A 21,729-nucleotide genomic window follows, 5' to 3' on the forward strand; every position below is an offset into this window, starting at 1 on the left:
GCGCAGAATTCCGCGCCATTAAAGAGCAGGCGAGCATACACGGTTGTCGTTTCGCACACACCATTGAGAATGATACAACACCCCGTTAAGTGAATGGGAGTTCCAAAGTGCCCTTACAGCTTGCCCCGATACCTCCCAAGTCCAGACCGAATTCACAATCAGTTTCTTCGCTATCTCGCTGCGCACTGTCAGGGTGAATTACTCGCACTGTTTAACCGCATTTGGATGGAGGGCGTCTTCCCAACTCATTGGCAGGATAGCATTACCATCCCAGTGCTGAAACCTGGTGCAGATCCGCTGGTGGTTGATAGCTATCGCCCTCTCAGCCTTACCAACGTTATGTGCAAACTCCTGGAATGGATGGTGAGTTTGGCTTCTCATGTGAATCCTCAAAGCTCGGGGCCTCCTAGCCCAGCAACAGGGCCGCTCAGCGATCGAAAATTTAGTCTCGCTAGAGTCAGCTATTCGTACAGATTTTACTTAGCGAGAACATCTAGTTGCTGTTTTCTTTGATCTTCAGAAGGCGTACAATACCACCTGGCGCCATCATATCCTTGCTACGCTCCATGAATGGGGCTTACGGGGTTCACTTCCGATTTTTCTTCGGAATTTTCTCTCCAATCGCTCCTTTCGGGTTAGAGTTGGCACATATTTTAGCTCTGCCCATATTCAGGAGAATGGTGTCCTGCAGGGCTCGGTTCTCAGTGATCCCCTCTTTTTTGGTGGCGATTAATGGTCTTGCGGGTGCAGTGGGCTCATCAGTCTGTTCCTCTCTATATGTAGATGACTTCCGTCTTTATTACAGTTCCCTAAGCATCAGTGACGCTGAACGGCAGCTGCAGGGAGCTATCCGTAAGGCACATTTTTGGGCATCCAACCACGGTTTTCTGTTCTCAGCCTCTAAGACACGAGTGATGCATTTCTGTCGTCGTCGAACGGTCCACCTCCATCCAGAGCTCTACCTTGCCAATGAACTCCTTTATATTGAGGAGACACATCGCTTCCTTGGCATGCTGTTTTATGCTCACCTCATTTGGACACCTCATCTTCGCGAGCTTAAACAACGGTGCTGGTGGCACCTCAACATCATTCACTCCCTCAGCCACACTGTTTGGGGGGCTGCACGAACAACCCTCCCACAGCTCTATAATGCCTTAGTCCAGTCTTGTCTCGACCACGGGAGCGTGGTGTACGACTCGGCAGCACCTTCAACGTTGCAAATCCTCGGCCCAATTCTCCATTGTGGCGTCAGACTGTCGACAGGTCCCTTCCGCACTAGTCCGGTGACTAGCCTTCTTGTAGAAGCTGGAATCGCTTCCCTACGATTCCGCCGACAACAGCTGCTTGCGTCATACATCGCTCGCGTCCATGCCGCGCCTGACTACCCAAACTGCAGGCTCCTTTTTCCGTCTTCTGCACTCCCCTCCCCACGACGGCGGCCTAGGTCGGGTCTCCCGATCGCGATCCGCGTTCGTTCCATTCTCTCGTCACTCGAGTCTTCTCCCTTTTCTCCATCTTTCTGGCCCTCTTCTTCTACCCCTCCTTGGTCCCTCCCTCGCTTGCGGCTTTGCTTGGATTTGTCGTGCCACTCCAAGTCCTCCGTTGCACCTGACACTGATGAGCAATACTCAAGTATAGGTCGAACGAGTGTTTTGTAAGCCACCTCCTTTGTTGATGGACTACATTTTCTAAGCACTCTCCCAATGAATCTCAACCTGGTACCCGCCTTACCAACAATTAATTTTATGTGATGATTCCACTTCAAATCGTTCCGCACGCATACTCCCAGATATTTTACAGAAGTAACTGCTACCAGTGTTTGTTCCGCTATCATATAATCATACAATAAAGGATCCTTCTTTCTATGTATCCGCAATACATTACATTTGTCTATGTTAAGGGACAGTTGCCACTCCCTGCACCAAGTGCCTATCCGCTGCAGATCTTCCTGCATTTCGCTACAATTTTCTAATGCTGCAACTTCTCTGTATACTACAGCATCATCCGTGAAAAGCCGCATGGAACTTCCGACACTATCTACTAGGTCATTTATACTAGCACTCCGTCTTCAGGCCACAAGTGGCCCATCGGGACCATCCGACCGCCGTGTCATCCTCAGGTGAGGATGCGGATAGGAGGGGCGTGTGGTCAGCACACCGCTCTCCCGGTCGTTACGATGGTTTTCTTTGACCGGAGCCGCTACTATTCGGTCGAGTAGCTCCTCAATTGGCATCACGAGGCTGAGTGCACCCCGAAAAATGGCAACAGCACATGGCGGCCTGGATGGTGACCCATCCAAGTGCCGGCCACGCCCGTCAGCGCTTAACTTCGGTGATCTCACGGGAACCGGTGTATCCACTGCGGTAAGGCCGTTGCCTATACTAGGTCATTTATACACTCCTGGAAATTGAAATAAGAACACCGTGAATTCATTGTCCCAGGAAGGGGAAACTTTATTGACACATTCCTGGGGTCAGATACATCACATGATCACACTGACAGAACCACAGGCACATAGGCACAGGCAACAGAGCATGCACAATGTCGGCACTAGTACAGTGTATATCCACCTTTCGCAGCAATGCAGGCTGCTATTCTCCCATGGAGACGATCGTAGAGATGCTGGTTGTAGTCCTGTGGAATGGCTTGCCATGCCATTTCCACCTGGCGCCTCAGTTGGACCAGCGTTCGTGCTGGACGTGCAGACCGCATGAGACGACGCTTCATCCAGTCCCAAACATGCTCAATGGGGGACAGATCCGGAGATCTTGCTGGCCAGGGTAGTTGACTTACACCTTCTAGAGCACGTTGGGTGGCACGGGATACATGCGGACGTGCATTGTCCTGTTGGAACAGCAAGTTCCCTTGCCGGTCTAGGAATGGTAGAACGATGGGTTCGATGACGGTTTGGATGTACCGTGCACTATTCAGTGTCCCCTCGACGATCACCAGTGGTGTACGGCCAGTGTAGGAGATCGCTCCCCACACCATGATGCCGGGTGTTGGCCCTGTGTGCCTCGGTCGTATGCAGTCCTGATTGTGGCGCTCATCTGCACGGCGCCAAACACGCATACGACCATCACTGGCACCAAGGCAGAAGCGACTCTCATCGCTGAAGACGACACGTCTCCATTCGTCCCTCCATTCACGCCTGTCGCGACACCACTGGAGGCGGGCTGCACGATGTTGGGGCGTGAGCGGAAGACGGCCTAACGGTGTGCGGGACCGTAGCCCAGCTTCATGGAGACGGTTGCGAATGGTCCTCGCCGATACCCCAGGAGCAACAGTGTCCCTAATTTGCTGGGAAGTGGCGGTGCGGTTCCCTACGGCACTGCGTAGGATCCTACGGTCTTGGCGTGCATCCGTGCGTCGCTGCGGTCCGGTCCCAGGTCGACGGGCACGTGCACCTTCCGCCGACCACTGGCGACAACATCGATGTACTGTGGAGACCTCACGCCCCACGTGTTGAGCAATTCGGCGGTACGTCCACCCGGCCTCCCGCATGCCCACTATACGCCCTCGCTCAAAGTCCGTCAACTGCACATACGGTTCACGTCCACGCTGTCGCGGCATGCTACCAGTGTTAAAGACTGCGATGGAGCTCCGTATGCCACGGCAAACTGGCTGACACTGACGGCGGCGGTGCACAAATGCTGCGCAGCTAGCGCCATTCGACGGCCAACACCGCGGTTCCTGGTGTGTCCGCTGTGCCGTGCGTGTGATCATTGCTTGTACAGCCCTCTCGCAGTGTCCGGAGCAAGTATGGTGGGTCTGACACACCGGTGTCAATGTGTTCTTTTTTCCATTTCCAGGAGTGTATATATTGTGAAAAGCAATGGTCCCATAACACTCCCCTGTGGCACGCCAGAGGTTACTTTAACGTCTGTAGACGTCTCTCCATTGATAACAACATGCTGTGTTCTGTTTGCTAAAAACTCTTCAATCCAGCCACACAGCTGGTCTGATATTCCGTAGGCTCTTACTTTGTATATCAGGCGACAGTGCGGAACTGTATCGAACGCCTTCCGGAAGTCAAGAAAAATAGCATCTACCTGGGAGCCTGTATCTAATATTTTCTGGGTCTCATGAACAAATAAAGCGAGTTGGGTCTCACACGATCGCTGTTTCCGGAATCCATGTTGATTCCTACATAGTAGATTCTGGGTTTCCAAAAACGACATGATACTCGAGCAAAAAACATGTTCTAAAATTCTACAACAGATCGACGTCAGAGATATAGGTCTATAGTTTTGCGCATCTGCTCGACGACCCTTCTTGAAGACTGGGACTACCTGTGCTCTTTTCCAATCATTTGGAACCTCCGTTCCTCTAGAGACTTGCGGTACACGGCTGTTAGAAGGGGGGCAAGTTCTTTCGCGTACTCTGTGTAGAATCGAATTGGTATCCCATCAGGTCCAGTGGACTTTCCTCTATTGAGTGATTCCAGTTGCTTTTCTATTCCTTGGACACTTATTTCGATGTCAGCCATTTTTTCGTTTGTGCGAGGATTTAGAGAAGGAACTGCAGTGCGGTTTTCCTCTGTGAAGCAGCTTTGGAAAAAGGTGTTTAGTATTTCAGTTTTACGCGTGTCATCCTCTGTTTCAATGCCATCATCATCCCGGAGTGTCTGGATATGCTGTTTCGAGCCACTTACTGATTTAACGTAAGACCAGAACTTCCTAGGATTTTCTGTCAAGTCGGTACATAGACTTTTACTTTCGAATTCACTGAACGCTTCTCGCATAGCCCCCCTTACGCTAACTTTGACATCGTTTAGCTTCTGTTTGTCTGAGAGGTTTTGGCTGCGTTTAAACTTGGAGTGAAGCTCTCTTTGCTTTCGCAGTAGTTTCCTAACTTTGTTGTTGTACCACGGTGGGTTTTTCCCGTCCCTCACAGTTTTACTCGGCACGTACCTGTCTAAAACGCATTTTACGATTGCCTTGAACTTTTTCCATAAACACTCAACATTGTCAGTGTCGGAACAGAAATTTTCGTTTTGATCTGTTAGGTAGTCTGAAATCTGCCTTCTATTACTCTTGCTAAACAGATAAACCTTCCTCCCTTTTTTTTATATTCCTATTAACTTCCATATTCAGGGATGCTGCAACGGCCTTATGATCACTGATGCCCTGTTCTGCACTTAAAGAGTCGAAAAGTTCGGGTCTGTTTGTTATCAGTAGGTCCAAGATGTTATCTCCACGAGTCGGTTCTCTGTTTAATTGCTCGAGGTAATTTTCGGATAGTGCACTCAGTATAATGTCACTCGATGCTCTGTCCCTACCACCCGTCCTAAACATCTGAGTGTCCCAGTCTATATCTGGTAAATTGAAATCTCCACCTAAGACTATAACATGCTGAGAAAATTTATGTGAAATGTATTCCAAATTTTCTCTCAGTTGTTCTGCCACTAATGCTGCTGAGTCGGGAGGTCGGTAAAAGGAGCCAATTATTAACCTAGCTCGGTTGTTGAGTGTAACCTCCACCCATAATAATTCACAGGAACTATCCACTTCTACTTCACTACAGGATAAACTACTACTAACAGCGACGAACACTCCACCACCGGTTGCATGCAATCTATCCTTTCTAAACACCGTCTGTACCTTTGTAAAAATTTCGGCAGAATTTATCTCTGGCTTAAGCCAGCTTTCTGTACCTATAACGATTTCAGCTTCGGTGCTTTCTATCAGCGCTTGAAGTTCTGGTACTTTACCAACGCAGCTTCGACAGTTGACAATTACAATACCGATTGCTGCTTGGTCCCCGCATGTCCTGACTTTGCCCCGCACCCGTTGAGGCTGTTGCCCTTTCTGTACTTGCCCAAGGCCATCTAACCTAAAAAACCGCCCAGCCCACGCCACACAACCCCTGCTACCCGTGTAGCCGCTTGTTGCGTGTAGTGGACTCCTGACCTATCCAGCGGAACCCGAAACCCCACCACCCTATGGCGCAAGTCGAGGAATCTGCAACCCACACGGTCGCAGAACCGTCTCAGCCTCTGATTCAGACCCTCCACTCGGCTCTGTACCAAAGGTCCGCAGTCAGTCCTGTCGACGATGCTGCAGATGGTGAGCTCTGCTTTCATCCCGTTAGCGAGACTGGCAGTCTTCACCAAATCAGATAGCCGCCGAAAGCCTGAGAGGATTTCCTCCGATCCATAGCGACACACATCATTGGTGCCGACATGAGCGACCACCTGCAGATGGGTGCACCCTGTACCCTTCATGGCATCCGGAAGGACCCTTTCCACATCTGGAATGACTCCCCCCGGTATGCACACAGAGTGCACATTGGTTTTCTTCCCCTCTCTTGCTGGGGAGTCATTTGTCATATGCAGTGAATCCCTGAGTGGATTGCAAGCACTCGACCAGTGTTTTTCTCGGGACCCTTTGGTGCGCGGTATTCAAGATGCTGTTTCTGCTCTCTCCGAGTGTGGTCGTTCAGCAACATTTGTGTGGATCCCAGCCCACATCAGCATTCCAGGAGACGAACGTGTCGAACGGTTGGCCAAGCAGGCCACCACTTCGCCACCCCTGGAGCTTGGTCTCGTGGAAAGAGACCTCTAGTCAGCCCTACATCGCAAGGTCCGCGATGTCTGGAGCTCTGAATGGTCTGTCTTGAACACGCCAAATAAGCTCCGCATGGTCATGTCTTCCACGGTCGTATGGAACACATCCTTGAGGAGCACGCGTAGGGATTCAGTTGTTCTCTGCCGTCTCCGAATTGGACAAACGCGGTTGACCCACAGCTATCTCCTTTGTCGTGAGAACCCTCCCAAGTGTCGCTGTGATGCAGGGCTGACCGTAGTCCATGTTCTGATGAACTGCCCCCTTTTAGCCCCCTTGCGGCAGTCCTTTAATTTACCAGCTGCACTTCCTTTAATTCTCGGTGGCGATGCCTTTATAGCTGACTCAGTTTTACGTTTTATCCGTGCAGCTGGCTCTAGTGTGGGCGCTCTCGCATAATTTCTCAGGCTACACCCACTCCAGTGACTTTTAATTGTGACGTGGATACCAAAATAGTGCCTACACGGTAACAAGTTGTGTTGGTACCTCTATCAGTGCTTTCCAGCTGGAGGGTCTTCGTTTGTAGTTGAGTGGTTGACCTTTTACCTGATCCATCAACCACTGTAGTCCTTTTTACTCTCGACGACTACTTGCTCTGCTCCTTTTAAGTGTCCTATGTTTTGTGTTACTGTGGTGTTCATTTTAGCTCTGTATCCCTTGGTGTTCCCTCCCTCTGGGTGCAGAGGTTGCGCTTTTACTGTATAGGCCTTTTAGAAGTTTGTCTGTTTGGAGCAGGGGACTGATGACCTCGGTGTTTAGCCCCCATCAAACTCCAAAACCATCCAACCTCTGTAGGGTAACTACCCTTCAGGAGAAGTTAAGATTTTAAGTAATTTATTGCTTACTGATGGCTCGGGAATGGAGACAAGTTTTAATTTTTATTTTTACTTTTTGATCTGCTTTTGCTTATGGTCATTAGAAAGGTGTTCTTTACACAGAGGAATGGTTACTAACTGTGCTCCCCTGATTATCGCGAGATGCTCAGTTGCTCAGAAAACAAGAAAAGTAAAATACGAGCCATATGTCTTCGTTGTTAGGTTGCTATGACTGTTGACTTAAGTCTGTGTATTCTACCCATGCCATATACAGGCAACCCAGCAGGCCAAGTGAGCCCGTATGAAGGTAAAAAGTACCAAGTGCACATCTCAGATCGGCTAGGCTCACTTCCCCGTATAGCACAGCGTCTTCAGCAAACAGCCGCAGACTGCTGGACAGCCTGTCCATCGGATCATTCACGTAGATAGATGGTATTTGAGCCCACACGGTTCTTCTTCCTATCCTGTACTGTACTGTGCCAGGAAAGCGGTGAAGTGATAGTGTTGTCCATCCGAGTTTTGTGATCGTTTCCGTGGTTTTTTGACTGACATGTGGCCGTGCATTGTCGTGATAGTGGTACACAAGTACCCTCCGCCACACACAGCAAAGTGACTGCAGGGAGTACAGTTGTAAATGTAGAGGCATATGTAGAGAATAAGAGCGATCCTGTCGCACTTGCCTGGGGCACTCCTCACTCGTGCAACAGTAAAACATATTGCTTTTGCCGATGTGGTCGAACACGATTCAGTCGAACTTGAAGTTTCTTCGGTGTCGTCACATATGCATCAGAATTTATGGTGGTTCCACTTGCCATGATGTCCACAAGCAAGCGTCCTTCGGAACCGAAAAACACCGTAGCCATAACTTTTCCAGCAGAAGATATGATTTTGATTTTTTTTTTTCCTTGGGTGAATTTGCATGATGCCACTCCATTTATTGCCTCTTCGTCTCTGGTGAAAAATTATGGAGCCATGTTTCATCACCTGTCACAATTCTTCCAAGAAATTCATCTCCACCATTCTCGTACTGTTCCAAAAGTTCGCTGCATACCGTTTTTCTTGTTTATTTGTGAGCCACTGTCAACATCCAGGGAACCCACGTGGCACAAACCTTTTTAACGCCGACACTTTCAGTATTCTGCGAACACTTCCTTCCCATATCCCAACGTTGCGTGATAATTCGTTCACTGTGATGCGTCTGTCAGCAGTCCCTAATTCATTAACTCTCTGCACATTGTCTGGAGTGTGTGCAGTACGAGGTCTGCAGCTGCGAGGATAATCCACAATATTGCCGTGCCCGCTTTAATCACGTAACCTGCTTGCCCACCGACTAACTGTACTGCGATCGACAGCAGCATCTCCATACACCTTTTTGAACCTCTTGTGGATGTTTCCCACTGTCTCGTTTTCACAGCACAGCAATTCTATGACAGCACGTTGCTTCTGACGAACGTCAAATGTAGCAGTCATCTTGAAGACATGCTATCACGGCACCACTCACGGGAACAGGTTGAACTAAGTTTGAAAACACGCGGGAAGGATGTATCTACACCCCGTAAAACTTTTTGCACATGCAGAATGAAAACTGTTTTTTTTTGCAAAACTAGTGTTCGTTTCTTTTGGAGTGACCCTCGCACAAGATGCCCCAGACAAAATTTCTAGTTGGTGTGATGAATGGCACCTTGCTGTAAATGTATCTGATGCAGATTAGAAATAGGAAAAACAAACTCATATAGTTTTAATACAGCAAGTGTACTGCTTGACACAGTCACGTCGATTAAATATCTATGCATAAACGCTACCAACTGAAACAAAATGGAATGAGCGCATAAGGTCGGTGGTAGGGAAACCGAATGCCTGATTTCGTTTCATTGGGAGGATTTTGGGAAAGTGGAGCTTACCTACAAAGATGACAGCGTAGAGAACGCTAGTGCGACCGATTCTTGAGTACTGCTCGAGTGTTTGGGATCCGCACCACGTCGGATTAAAGGGAGACATCGAAGCAGCGCAGAGGAAGACTGCTAGAGTTGTTACCAGTAGTTCCGATCGACAAGCGATTATTACGGAGATGCTTCGTGAATTCAAATCGAAATCTGTGGAGGGAAATCGACGTTCTTTATGCGGGACACTATCGAGAAAAATCAGTGAACGGGCGTGTGAAGCTGACTGCAGAACGATTCTACTGCCGTCAGCGTACATTTCGCGTAAGGAACACGAAGAAAACGTTGGTGAAATTTGGGCTCGTACGGAGGTATACAGGGTGGTCCATTGATAGTGACTGGGCCAAATATCTCACTAAATAAGTACCAAACGAAAAAACAACAAAGAACGAAACTCGGCTACCTTGAAGGGGGAAACCAGATGGCGCTATGGTTGACCAGCTAGATGGCGCTGCCATAGGTCAAACGGATATCAACTGCGTTTTTTTAAAAATAGGAACCCCCATTTTTATTACATATTCGTGTAGTACGTAAAGAAATATGAAATTTTTTGTTGGACCACTTTTTTCGCTTTGTGATAGATGGCGCTGTAATAGTCACAACGCGTAAGTACGTGGTATCACGTAACATTCCGACAGCGCGGACGGTATTTGCTTCATGATACATCACACGTGTTAAAATTGAGCGTTTACCAATTGCGGAAAAGGTCGACATCGTGTTGATGTATGGCTATTGTGATCAAAATGCCCAACGGGCGTGTACTATGTATGATTCTCGGTATCCTGGACATCAACCAAGCGTCCGGTCCGCTCGCCGGATAGTTAAGTTATTTAAGGAAACAGGAAGTGTTCTGCCACATGTGAAACGTCAACCACGACCTGCAACAAATGATGATGCCCAAGTAGGTGTTTTAGCTGCTGTCGCAGCTAATCCGCATATCAGAAGCAGACAAACTGCGCGAGAATCGGGAATCTCAAAAACGTCGGTGTTGATAATGCTACATCAGCATCGATTGTACCCGTACCATATTCCTATGTACCAGGAATTGCATGGCGACGACTTTGAACGTCGTGTACAGTTCTGTCACTGGGAACAAGAGAAATTACGGGACGATGACAAATGTTTTGCACGCGTTCTATTTAGCGACGAAGCGTCATTCACAACAGCGGTAAAAACGGCATAATATGCACTATTGGGCAACGGAAAATCCACGATGGCTGCGACAAGTGGATCATTTAGCGACCTTGGCGGGTTAATGTATGGTGCGGCATTATGTGAGGAAGGATAATTGGCCCCCATTTTATCGATGGCAATCTAAATGGTGCAATGTATGCTGATTTCCTACGTAATGTTCTACCGAATTTACTACAAGATGTTTCACTGCATGACAGAATGGCGATGTACTTCCAACATGATGGATGTCCGGTACATAGCTCACGTGCGGTTGAAGCGGTATTGAATATCATTTTTCATGACAGGTGGATTGGTCGTCGAAGCACCATACCATGGCCCGCACGTTCACCGGATTTGTCGTCACCAGATTTCTTTCTCCCCGTCAGCGCATTGTCAATGCATGTGCGAACATTACGGAAGGCGAACTACTCGCTGTTGAGAAGAATGTCGTTACACGTATTGCCAAATGCATTGAGGTTGACGGACATCATTTTGAGCATTTATTGCATTAATGTGGTATTTACAGGTAAAGACGCTGTAACAGCATGCGTTCTCAGAAAAGATAAGTTCACAAAGGTACATGTATCACATTGGAACAACCGAAATAAAATGTTCAAACGTACCTACGTTCTGTATTTTAGTTTAAAAAGCTACCTGTTGCCATATGTTTGTGACTATTACAGCGCCATCTATCATAAAGCGATAAAAGTAGTCCAACTAAAATATTCATATTTCTTTACGTACCACACAAATACGTAATAAAAATGGGTTTTCGTATTAAAAAAAAAAAACCGCAGTTGATATCCGATTGACCTATGGCAGCGCCATCTAGCGGAACAACCATAGCGCCATCTGGCTTCCCCCTTCAAGCTAGACAAGTTTCGTTCTTTATAGTCTTTTCTTTTGATGCTTATTTAATGAGATATTTGGCCCGGTCACGATCAATGGACCACTCTGTATAGACAGTCGTTTATCCCTCGCAGTATTTGCGAGTGGTACAGGGAAGGAAATGGCTAGTGCTGGTACAAGGTACCCTTTGGCATGCAGCATACGGTGGATTGTGGAGTGCGTAGATCTAAATGGAGATACAGAAGGGGTTACGCTGTGCTTGGTGCACAATAAGGCGATCCTCCCCTGGGGAGGGCAGACGTGGCCGGCCGGAACCTCGGAGACGAGTATGCTCGCCCTGACACTCCCACACAGTTCAACATCGGGGCAATGTCGTGTCCGATTGTCCAAAAATTCTAGATATTGTACTATTCGACCAGCGGGCCAAATGGATACCTACAATGAAGTCTCTTTCAATCTCTCGTAGGTGCTGATGTTGCTGATTTACCCACTTACGCAGCATCTCCGTGTCCTTCAGTGATCAATCACCACCTGCTGCTTTTCACACGCCATATGTACTCTACCAGATCTGGTAATAACACTAATGGTAGCCGTTACACCTGTGACAGAGAATTGCAACTCTTATCATTTATGTACCTAACAATATTGTGTATGTGTATGAAGTTACATTAACATGCGACCATGTCTACATCTACATCTGTATCTACATCTGCATACATTCTCCGCAAGCGACCATACGATGAATGACGGACCCTGTACCTTTCCTACTCCACGCACAGACAGAGCGAAAGAAAAACGATAGTCTACATGCCTCCGCATCAGCTTATGTGGGAAGTCAATTTCTGAGCTGTATCATAAGACCTGAGACCAGTTCTAATCTAAATTACAACGAAACATTTAAACGGATATTCAGTGCCTCAAAGTGCTCTCTCAGTATTTAGAAAGAAGCCAGTGTCATTACTGTTCTAGTAAGTAATAAACAACACAATGCATTTTTAAATGTTAGATTTTCTTTCTGTTGGATACTTCTTTTTCTCAGCATCTGCTAGAGGTAGACCAGTGAGGGCTTCTTGAGGTTGAGTAGCGAGATTAATATAGCTTCTGCTTTTATGTATTTTAAAGGGGACTGAACGAAGATAGACGAGAGAGGTTATACAACTGTCTATCAACTATTCATATTTACTTACTTTTACCAGTGGCTCAATAAAGTCGATTTTATAGAAAATATATTATTTGATCCATAGAAATAGAGTTATCTTTCATTTCATCAAACGTACGTAAAAAGCATCAGGACATTATTTCGAGCAACAGTCCGGTGCAAGAAGCTGTTCTGCTTTTTATGGTAATTATTGATAAAGCTACAGCGTGCAGCAGCGTTCATAGTAGGTTTTGTGGACTGGCAAGACAGCCAATCCACTAGGACGGCAGGCCGAAGGGCACGCGTTTAAGCTCACGCAGGATGGCGTGAAGTCTGGAACAGTTAAAGGAATAGAGACTAGCAAAAAAGGTACGTAGCTTCTGGAATACTTAACTTTAATCCATAATTGGTGAACATCGGTCTGACGGTACACGCATCACAAGATAAATAGCAAATGATAATGGCGCCTTGCTAGGTCGTAGCAAATGACGTAGCTGAAGGCTATGCTAACTATCGTCTCGGCAAATGAGAGCGTAATTTGTCAGTGAACCATCGCTAGCAAAGTCGGCTGTACAACTGCGGCGAGTGCTAGGACGTCTCTCTAGACCTGCCGTGTGGCGGCGCTCGGTCTGCAATCACTGACAGTGTCGACACGCGGGTCCGACGTATACTACCGGACCGCGGCCGATTTAAAGGCTACCACCTAGCAAGTGTGGTGTCTGGCGGTGACACCACAGTAGAATATTAAAAACACACCATCAGGCGGTAACTGTAATCTATTTATTACCTCTTATGTCAATTAATATTTAAAGGTATGCCATTTAGTAATGTGTAAGTCATTGTCTATTGCGTGGATCATTTTTTGAATATGATTCCTGTCAAATGATGCACCTCTGCACAACACATTCATCTAGGCGACGTTGGAAGCTTACCATAACTCGACGTAACGTATTCCCTGGGACAGGCCGGCCGGTGTGGCCGTGCGGTTAAAGGCGCTTCAGTCTGGAACCGCGTGACCACTACGATCGCAGGTTCGAATCCTGCTTCGGGCATGGATGTGTGTGATGTCCTTAGGTTAGTTAGGTTTAAGTAGTTCTAAGTTCTAGGGGACTGATGACCACAGAAGTTAAGTCCCATAGTGCTCAGAGCCATTTGAACCATTTGAACCCTGGGACACTGCTGACGGCAGTTCTGATGCGATCCTTCAACTCAGGAATGGTGGCCAGAATTTGAATGGATTTCTTGCGACAGACATTTCCCGGTTGAGTAATTTCCAGTTTTCGTGACATTTCCTGGCCGCCTCGTTCACCTGACCTTTCATGTGCAGACTTTTTCCTTGGGGCTACCTGAAGCAAGAAGTATTCCGGACACGTTGTGCCACCATTCCTGAGTTGAAGGATCGCATCAGAACTGCCGTCGGCAGTGTCCCAGGGAATACGTTACGCCGAGTTATGGAAAGCTTCCAACGGCGCCTAGATGAATGTGTTTGTGCAGAGGGGCATCATTTGACAGGAGTCATATTCAAAAAGTAATCCACGCAATGGACAATGACTTACACATTAGTAAATGGCATACCTTTAAATATTAATTGACATAAGAGGTAACAAATAAATTACAGTTACTGCCTGATCGTGTGTTTTTAATATCCTACTATGAACTTAGAGAAAGCTTTTGACAACGTTAACTGGAATACTCTCTTTCAAATTCTGAAGGTGGCAGGGGTAAAATACAGGGAGCGAAAGGCTATTTACAATTTGTACAGAAACCAGATGGCAGTTATAAGAGTCGAGGGGCATGAAAGGGAAGCAGTGGTTGGGAAAGGAGTGAGACAGGGTTCTAGCCTCTCCCCGATGTTATTCAATTTGTATATTGAGCAAGCAGTAAAGGAAACAAAAGAAAAATTCGGAGTAGGTATTAAAATTCATGGAGAAGAAGTAAAAACTTTGAGGTTCGCCGATGACATTGTAACTCTATCAGAGACAGCAAAGGACTTGGAAGAGCAGTTGAACGGAATGGACAGTGTCTTGAAAGGAGGATATAAGATGAACATCAACAAAAGCAAAACGAGGATAATGGAATGTAGTCAAATTAAATCGGGTGATGCTGAGGGGATTAGATTAGGAAATGAGACACTTAAAGTAGTAAAGGAGTTTTGCTATTTAGGGAGTAAAATAACTGATGATGGTCGAAGTAAAAAGGATATAAAATGTAGACTGGCAATGGCAAGGAAATCGTTTCTGAAGAAGAGAAATTTGTTAACATCGAGTACAGATTTAAGTGTCAGGAAGTCGTTTCTGAAAGTATTTGTATGGAGTGTAGCCATGTATGGAAGTGAAACATGGACGATAACCAGTTTGGACAAGAAGAGAATAGAAGCTTTCGAAATGTGGTGCTACAGAAGAATGCTGAAGATAAGGTGCGTAGATCACGTAACTAATGAGGAGATATTGAATAGGATTGGGGAGAAGAGAAGTTTGTGGCACAACTTGACTAGAAGAAGAAGGATGTAGGTTGCAGTAGGTACTGGGAGATGAAGAAGCTTGCACAGGATAGAGTAGCATGGAGAGCTGCATCAAACCAGTCTCAGGACTGAAGACCACAACAACAACAACAACAACTATGAACGCTGCCGCACCCAGTATTGTTTATAGTCAGGTTCGTCTTAAGAAAAGGACGTACAGTATTTTCACACAACTAGTTCTGCGATCCAACACGTTCCAGGTATACACACACACGTCAGCAGTAATGTCTGAAACGTGAACAACATGTATTAGTTGGTGTGGTACCAAAAGACAGAGGCTATGGTGATAGGTACCAACCGGTAAACCCATCATCCCAGATACTTTAAAGAATCGATCTCCCGTGTATAGAGCAACTTCAAACGTCTTGTTAGTTTACAAATTGCCGGCCGATCGCTTCTAGGCGCTTCAGTCCGGAACCGCGCTCCTGCTGGTACGGTCGCAGGTTCGTTCAAAAATGGTTCAAATGGCTCTGAGCAGTATGGGACTTAACATCTGAGCTCATCAGTCCCCTAGAACGTAGAACTACTTAACCCTAACTAACCTAAGGACATCACACACATCCATGCCCGAGGCAGGATACCAACCTGCGAACGTAGCGGTCGCGCGGTTCCAGACTGAAGCGCCAAAACTGCTCGGCCACACCGGCCGGCGCAGGTTCGTATCCTGACTCGGGCATGGATGTGTGTGATGTCCTTAGGTTGGTTAGGGTTAAGTAGTTCTGAGTCTAGGGGACTGATGACCTCAGATGTTAGATCCAATAGTGCTTAGAGCCATTTGAACCATTTTGAGTTTACAAATTAGTCTGTTAAATATTTGACACTAAGCATGAAAGCTAGAAAAAGTTTAGAAAGGTCTCAAATTATGTTTAACATTTGTTGAAAGTCGCTAAGTACTCTCATTATCAAACACTGAGTGAATTTAGTCTCGGCAATTTGCGCTCTGTTTTAAGGAGCTATTGTTTGAGGCATCTCAATGTGTATGACGCCGTATCTCTTGAACTGTGCTTCGTACAGTAATATAATGTTGCAGGCACATTCAGTGGTATATGTGAATACTGTCTGCAAAACGTGTTGCAAACTGAGCTAGTAGTAAAGAAGTAATAAAGTAAAACGTCTTGTCTGATTATGTTCTACTGCGTGAACAGCGAAAATTTAGTGAACGAGAATTTTTTTCCTTTCATCATTTTATGGTGGGGGTGGGGGTGGTAGGAGAGGGAAGGGTATCGGCGAGAAAAAGTTTTGCGAGCTCTGTTTCTGTCGTTTCACTATGATGATCATTCCTCCCTATGTATGTGGGCGCCAACAAAATATTTTCACACTTTGAGGAAAAAGTTGCTGATTGAAATTTCATGAGAAGATCCTGCCGCAGCGACAAACGACTTGGTTTTGATGACTGTCACCCCAATTCGTGCCACTCGCTCACTTATTTCGCGATAATACAGCCAACAAATTGGTTTGCTTTCCCCACAACATTATCTATGTTATCGCTCCAATTTAAGTTATTCGTAATTGTAATGCCTACGTGTTAAGTTCAGTTTATAGGCTTTAGATGTGTGTGGTTTATCGTGAAACTTGAACCTCAAGTATGATGTGGCGAAGAATATACGAGTGTTGTAGCTTTTGCTATATGTATATCCCATCACGAAATGAATACAAGTATTTCATCTCGAAACATAATATCTAATGGACGCGGAGCCAGTCATGGTGATTCGTGACATTACAAACTCTTTCTTTCATTAAGACGACTTCACGTGTACCACATGCATGTTACAGACTCTTGCTTCATTAAGGCGACTTAATACGTACAGGCATATTTTTGGTACATATGAGGTCCCCTCAACATTTTCCGAATATACACTCGGACGTGTACGGATTCACTGCAGGTGGTACGAACAGGCAGTCTCGTGAAGTACTTTCGAACACATTTTCCGAAAACTGCCTTGAAAAACCAGTTCGACAGCCCTTACGCAATGGACATATTTTAGACGTTGTAGCTACAAACAGACCTTAGTTTATAGACAGTCTCAGAATAGAGAGAAGGATTAGTGATCATGATGGCGATCATGGTTTTAAGTTAATAAACCCCTCAAGAAGGCTAGGAGAGTATTTATGCTAGAAAAAAGCAGATAAGCAGTTGCTGGCATCCCACTTAGGCAATGAATGGACATCATTAGTTCCAGTTTGGCGGACGTAGAGGAATTATGGATGAGATGTGTATGCCAAGAAAGTGGATTAAGGTTGGGAAAAACCCTCCGTGGTTTAATAATCAAATTCGGAATGCTGAGGAACCAGATACTTTTGCACTGTCGGTTTAAAAAAGAACTCTCAAATGTCGAGAGGCAAAAGGAAGTCGAAATCCCTGGCGAGAACCCGAGAAAATGTTGCTCACACGTAAAATCGCAAAGTGGGCGGAAGGATTCTCTTCAGCCACTCGTCAGTCTGGTGCGGCAAAAGAAGATGGCAAAAGGAAAGCCGAAACTTTAAATTTCGCGCATTAACGTGGGAGAAAGTACAAACAACAATTGTTTGACCTTCGCACAGACTCCTGGGTGGAGGACGTAGAAATGGGCTTCTCTGGCGGAGAGAAGTAACTGGAAGCATTGGCCCCTTAGTTTGCGTTTATCGTGACTCCCTCACCCAGGGCAAAGCCCCAAGCGACTGGAAAAAAGTACAGATCCTGTGGATAAGGCACGTAAAAGGACGGGTCCGCATAACGACGATCAATATCTTTAACATTGGTTTGCTGCAGAATTATTGAATATAATAAACCTCCTTGAGACACAAAAGCACCTGTCCACCAATCAGCACGGGTTTAGAGAACATCGCCCGTGCGAATATCAGCTTTCCCTTTTCTCACGTGATATACTGCGAACTATGGATGAGGGGCAATAGGCTGATTCCGCATTCCTACATTTCTGGAAAGCATTTGACACAGCGCCCCACTGCTGGCTGTTACAGAACCGAGCATACTGTTTAGGTCCCAGATATGAGAGTAACTCGAAAACTTTTTAAATAATAGAACAAAGTACGTCGTTCTCGACGGTGAGTATTCATCAGAGATAAGGGTATCGACAGGAGTGCACCAGCGAGGTGTAACAGGACCGCTGCTGCTCTCTATATACATAATATGGTTGGGAGCAGGATACAGGGGCTGCTGGAGTGGAAGGCTGAGCAACAAATTGAGGATAGAATATAAATTTTAATTTATTGCGCAAGAAAAGTCATGCAAGGTACTGGTAACAACATATTGACATATAACTTGTTCAATTTAAATGTACATCAGCTGATTTAACAGGAATCATCAACATGTTATCTAACATCAAACAATCTGCAAATATGAGATTTAAACCTTTCCCAAAATTGGCCCGCATCTCGTGGTCGTGGGGTAGCGTTCTCGCTTCCCACGCCCGGGTTCGATTCCCGGCGGGGTCAGGGATTTTCTCTGCCTCGTGATGGCTGGGTGTTGTGTGATGTCCTTAGGTTAGTTAGGTTTAAGTAGTTCTAAGTTCTAGGGGACTGATGACCATACATGTTAAGTCCCATAGTGCTCAGAGCCATTTGAACCATTTGAACCCAAAATTGTAATGCTTGTAAAATGTTATTACGAAACACAGAAAATTACCAAACTGGTCACTTTATTTAAGCCTTACATAACCTAATGGGCACAATGGCTTACAGGAAATAATATCACAGACGTATAGCAATATCTGTCCACTACAGCACTGTCCTACACTATGATTCACAGAACCAACTCATATAGTTAAATGGTGAATATTACCCACAATGGCGCTAGCGTTATAATCTTACGCAGCACACCGATTTACCAAGACAATGCAATTAATGTCAAGTACAGTCTGATCCAGAATAACGAGTGCCCTACCACTGATTAAACTACTCAGAATCAGCAATGAACTGTTTTACAAGGCAAGCACATTCAGTTCAGACAAGTTAACAAGACAGTGCCTCCATTTGAATTTTACCACAGAAATCCATCAATAGTCGTAGGGCAACAGGTAAACAGTTGTGTCACAGTAGACTTCAACTTTACTTGACTAGCGCGACAATTTGGGCGTCCCTTAACTGACATAAGTTCAGTAACGAACTGAAATGCAGTTTAAAGACACTCAAGTAAGGGTATCGTGGAAAACTTCATCAACAATTTAAGCAAACACGCCCACATAGGCACTCCAGTTCATACGTAAGTCAACCAGGGCACAAGTCAGTATTTCGACACGCGACGTGGGAACACTCACTGCTCAGCAGCGCAAACCAGAATGCAACGGAAAGAAGTCTCGCTGTAACTACACCAGATGAAGATGCACCAAACTAACAGCTCACCTTCAACAATATTAAGTAAAATGCCGCTAATAAGGTAATGGCCAGAATAACACCAGCCCGTAGCCACAGCGTGAGGAAGGTTGAACTCGTAAACAGAACGAACGACAGCGAGTCACTGCAGCAGCTCCAGTTCCGCGCTCGGCCGGCCCCAATGCAAAACTGCCACACACACACCACTTGCCGACGCGGCTTCCGCGGTCTTCCGGCGTCGCTCCGCCCAGGCCCGCTCTCTCTCTCTCTCTCTCTCTCTCTCTCCCTCCCTCCCTCCCAGCCCCCTCTCTCTACCCGAGATTCCCTTTCGGCTTCCTGCACGGAATCCCAGAGGGCGCAACAATCCACGCACCGCAAAGCGAATCGAAAGAGATACAACACACTACACTGGAACAATCAAATCGCAGGAGCACACGGCACAATACACAAACGATTTGGCAGACAGGATGGACAGTGATCTGCGATTGTTTGGTGTTGATGCTGTGATGTACGGGAAGGTTTCGTCCTGGAGTGACTGTAAGGCGAAGCAAGGTGGCTTAGACAGAATTTCTAGTTGGTGTGATGAATGGCAGCTTGCTCTAAATATAGAAAAATGTAAGTTGACACGGATGAGAAGGAAAAACAATCCTGCAACAGTCGAATACACCTTTAGTAACGTGCTGCTTGAAACAGTCGCGTCGATTAAATAACTAAACGTAACATTGTGAAATGAGCACGTCAGTTGGTAGTTGGGGTAAGCGAATACTGGACTTTGTTTCATTCGGAGAATTTTGGAAGTGTAGCTCATCCATAAAGAGACGGCGTGTAGGACGCTAATGGGACCCATTCTTGAGTATTGCTGGAATGTTTGGGATTGGCAGCAGAAAGTCATTCGGAGAATTTTCGAAGTGTAGCTCGTTCCGTTTCATATCGCTTTGCAACGTTACATCCTGTATCCGAACATTACGGGTTTTTCTTCCTGATCATCCGCATTAACTTACATTTTTCTATATTTAGAGCTAGCTCCCATTCAACGCACCAACTAAGTCATAGCGCATCCTCCTAAAAAGTTATATGTCTAAAATTTAGCACAGTGGTAGGCTGGAATAATTACATACGTACTCGTGTAAGGAATGAAGCTAGAATGTCGGTTACATAACTGTGTCACATTGTTAGTTATATCGGTTTCTTTTTACTCCATAACGAACATCTATGGTTTATATTCAGCTAGTGATTAGTTATAACTTGATATCAGATTGGGCTTTGGAAATACCCTCTCTTGTGCAATGGTTCTGTTGCACCTCTTGTGCCATGTTTGGTTCTGTAGATGTTCAATAGCTCAGATTACATGGCCTACGATATTGATATGATATGCTATGATATATTATTAATATTTGATCTTCGACAAGTATTAGATTATACCACCCATGCATAACTGACTGGACCTTACGCGTTTCTAGTTGTTTCGTGCTTTGTTTGCTGTATGCAGGAACCTTCATGACGGTGTAAGCGGAAACTGATAGTTATAATAAAAGACAAATAAACACCGCCGTCTCACGCATTTAAGCGCCGCAGTCATGGACTGTGCGGCTGGCCCCGGCGGAGATTCGAGTCGTCCCTCGGACATGGGTGTGTGTGTTTGTCCTTAGGATACTTTAGGTTAAGTAGTGTATAACCTTAGGGACTGATGACCTTAGCGGTTAAGTCCCATAACATTTCACACACATTTGAACATTTTCTCATGCATATAAAAATCTATAGTTCCATTTGAAAAATCGAAGTTAATAAACATGTCTGTGTAAATACAATAATATGGCTATGAAAAGAGTCAACGGTCTTGCCGCAGTGGATACACCGGTTCCCGTGAGATCACCGAAGTTAAGCGCTGCTGGGCGTGGGTGACCATCCAGCCATCATGTGCTGTTGCCATGTTTCGGGGTGCACTCAGCCTCGTGATGGCAATTGAGGAGCTACTCGACCGAGTAGTAGCGGCCTCGGTCAAGAATACCATCATAACGACCGGGAGAGCTGTGTGCTGACCCCACGCCCCTCCTATCCACATCCTCCTCTGAGGATGACACGGCGGTCGGATGGTCCCGGTAGGCCACTCGTGGCCTGAAGACGGAATGCTAAAAAAATTGCTATGAAAAGAGACTAAACATCGTTTGGTGAGCAGTTTCTCACAACTCATCTGTGTGAAAATAGATTCACAATATGTTAAATGGTCTCGGAAGCATTTGAGGTGAGAGCTTAGCTGAATCACCCTTTACACACTGACGAAGGAAAAAATCGCAACACCAAGAAAGAGCTGTGCGACATAAGCGGAAGTTGGTAGACATGTTTCCACATCTGCAAGATGACGTTTAGTTAAATTTCGCTGCAGTCGCAAAAGAGTGGTGTTAGCAGCGCCACTATGAGG

At 46.0% G+C, this 21,729-nt stretch overlaps 1 protein-coding gene and 1 pseudogene across 1 annotated transcript in view; both read right to left on the reverse strand.

The window, feature by feature from the left end:
- The window catches only part of LOC126474086 (protein slit-like), a 104,800-nt gene that overhangs the window by 36,464 nt on the left and 46,607 nt on the right, over positions 1 to 21,729 (reverse strand). The gene's annotated exons all lie outside the window — the stretch shown is intronic.
- On the reverse strand, positions 2,260 to 2,377 carry LOC126475964 (5S ribosomal RNA; annotated as a pseudogene).

Source organism: Schistocerca serialis, chromosome 4 (assembly GCF_023864345.2).
Source record: "Schistocerca serialis cubense isolate TAMUIC-IGC-003099 chromosome 4, iqSchSeri2.2, whole genome shotgun sequence".
NCBI lineage: Eukaryota > Metazoa > Arthropoda > Insecta > Orthoptera > Acrididae > Schistocerca > Schistocerca serialis.